A 3,029-nucleotide genomic window follows, 5' to 3' on the forward strand; every position below is an offset into this window, starting at 1 on the left:
CCAAAATGTTTCATATTGCCACGAAGTAAAAAATTCCTTATTTGTAAAAAGAAAAATGGCCTTATAGTTTCTCTGTATTAAAATGCTACAGCATTACTATAAAACAATAAACAATACAACCCCCCCACCCCCACCCCCACTCCCACCCACAGGGTCTACCATGAGAGGGTGAACACCCACGCCTCCAGCTCCGAGTTCGACTACGGTCGCCACGGGGTTAAAGATATCTCCAAGTTGCTCCAGGGACTTCAAGAGCACCCGGCTGTCAGGCTACGCTTCACCAAGTGTTTCAGGTTCACACACACACACACACACACACACACAATTGGAATTCTAGATGTTCAGTTACAAAGTATTGTTGAAAATCCAGAAAGAAAAATATTTTACTGTAAAAGCGCTATATATAAATCGAATCAGTAAATTAATCAAAATATTAATCAATTGTTCCTCGGTTTCAGTTTCGCCAGTGCCCGTGCGGAGGCTGCATACCTCACCCAGCGAGCACGCTTCTTCGGAGACAACGAGGGTCTGGACGATTACATGGAAGCGCGGGAGGGGATGCACCTAAAGAACGTCGATTTCAAGGAGCATATTCTGGCGTTCCCAGACCAGACCCGGCAACCGTGGTATTCCCGACACCGGGTCTTCTGGCTAGCCTCAGCGTTCCTCCTATCCTTGCCGCTCCGGGTCGTGTCTGAGTACCGCACGGCGTACGTACACTACCACGTGGAGAAGCTCTTCGGAGAGGAGACGATCCGAGAGGACGGAGGAAGGGATGGAGTGACGGAGAACGGAGGAATGACAGGAGAGAGGAGTTGTCAGCGGCGGGTCGAGCTACAGAGCGATATCGCGGGTGAACACCGTGGACATGACGGAGCTGGAGTGCATATTCGCTGTAATCAACAAATGGTTCCTTCATATTCCGAAGCTCTTCTCATGGACCTTGGAGAGAGAGAGTAATGGAGGAGTTAGTGGAACAGGAGGAACTAACACCACCACCTCCTCCACACCCGGAGCTCCAGGCTCAGACCCCATCCAGGGGGGCTTCCCAGCCGGCATGGCCCACCCAGTGGCCTTCTCCACGGCTTACCTCCTCCAGAGCTGTCCCGGTGCCGGAGAACTAGGTCAAGCTCCAGCCTGCCCGCCAGGCTAAGGGCCCCGACGGGGAATCAAGCACTGCTGAACGGCACCGTGGCTGGGATGAGGGCGAACGGCGTAGGGGTTGGGGGAGGAGGAGGAGGTGGGAGGTTAGTGTTGAGTCGTAGTGGGTTCTCTCTAGGGACACGGCCGAGACCGGCGAGTCTATTCACTCTCGTAGTATGGGGGGAGGAGGACGGGGGAGGATGGAGGGAGGGGGAGGGTTTCTGAGGTTAGGGTCCCGGCAGGGTCAGGATGATGAGGAGAGTAGAGGAGTGCTGGAAGGAGAGGGGGATGAAGGAGAGGTGGAGGAGGAGGAGGAGGGAGAGAGGGATGAGGAAGCAGAACAGGAGGGAGGAGGAGAGGTGGATGAGGGGATGAGGGATAGACCTCCGTCTTATCACGATGCCTTTTTCTTCCCAGTGTTAATCGTACACGGAGAGGAGAGCTGCCACGGTGGAGATGACGTGATGGACAGAATAATAAACTAACAGAAAAGAAAGGAATTAAATGGAGGAAGAGTGGTTGCCATAGTCTGAGAGACAGTGGAAAGGAGGGTTGGAGCGACAGAGAGATAGGGATGTAGGAAGACGGGGCGAGAGAGAGAGAGAGAGGAGAGAGAGATGAGAGAGAGAGAGAGAGAGAGAGAGAGAGAGAGAGAGAGAGAGAGATGAGAGAGAGAGAGAGAGAGAGAGAGAGAGAGAGAGAGATGAGAGAGAGAGAGAGAGAGAGAGAGAGAGAGAGAGAGAGAGAGAGAGAGAGAGAGAGAGAGAGAGAGAGAGAGAGAGAGAGAGAGAGAGAGAGAGAAGCTTGGAGTGAGAGAGAGAGAGAGAGAGAGAGAGAGAGAGAGAGAGAGAGAGAAGAGAGAGCAGCTTGGAGTGAGAGTGAGAGAGAGAAAGAGAGAGTGGCTTGGAGTGAGAGAGAGAGAGAGAGCGGCTTGGAGTGAGAGAGAGAGAGAGAGAGAGAGAGAGAGAGCAGCTTGGAGTGAGAGAGAGAGAGAGAAAGAGAGAGTGGCTTGGAGTGAGAGAGAGAGAGAGAGTGAGTGTGGCTTGGAGTGAGAGAGTAGTCTTAAACGGAGGGTAGTAGACTGCACAATGTTGTTTTCCAGATATCTATGCAAGGATGCTGTAGGATACTGTAGGAGGCTCAATAGAAGGATGGATGCACCCTATTGCCTATTTAGTGCACTAATAGGGCTCTGCTCAAAAGTACTATATAGCCTCTTCTCTCCGGGAGACCTCCCGTTGCTGAATGCGACATCCCGTACCCCGAAAACATATTTACCAGACCTCTGGTTGACCTATTTCCATGAAACTTTTCCCGTCACCGAAGGCAAATATAGAATCCGGAATACCAGTCGCTATACAATGTGTGAGCTATGGTCAAAATAAACGTTTACATGTAAACTTTCCGACACTACACTGAACAAAAATATAAACGCAACATGGAAAGTGTTGGTCCCATGTTTCATGAGCTGAAATAAAAGATCCCAGTAATGTTCCATACGCAAAAAAAAAAACGTATTTCTCTCAAATGGTGTGCACAAATGTGGTTGCATCCCTGTTAGTGAACAATTCTTCTTTGCCAAGATAATCCATCCACCTGACAGGTGTGGCATATCAAGAAGCTGATTAAACAGCATGATCATTACACAGGTGCACCTTGTGCTGGGGACAATAAAAGGCCACAACACAATGCCACAAAAACAAAAATGCCTCAAGTTTGGCAGTACGTCCAACCGGCCACACAACCGCAGACCACGTGTAACCACATCAGCCCAGGACCTCCACATCTGGCTTCTTCACCTGCGGGATCATCTGAGACCAGCCACCCGGACAGCTGATAAAACTGTGGGTTTGTACAACCGAATAATTTCTGCACAAACTATCAGG

General features: G+C 50.5%; 1 pseudogene across 1 annotated transcript; it reads left to right on the plus strand.

The window, feature by feature from the left end:
* The first annotated feature begins 5 nt into the window (after window positions 1-5).
* LOC311112704 (transmembrane protein 151B-like) lies at window positions 6-1,628 on the plus strand (annotated as a pseudogene). The gene is made up of 3 exons: window positions 6-25; window positions 153-293; window positions 459-1,628. The product of its transcript is annotated as a transmembrane protein 151B-like (transcript).
* The last annotated feature ends 1,401 nt before the right edge of the window (window positions 1,629-3,029 follow it).

The sequence above is a fragment of the Coregonus lavaretus genome (assembly GCF_964263955.1).
Source record: "Coregonus lavaretus genome assembly, chromosome: 39".
Classification (NCBI taxonomy): Eukaryota; Metazoa; Chordata; class Actinopteri; order Salmoniformes; family Salmonidae; genus Coregonus; species Coregonus lavaretus.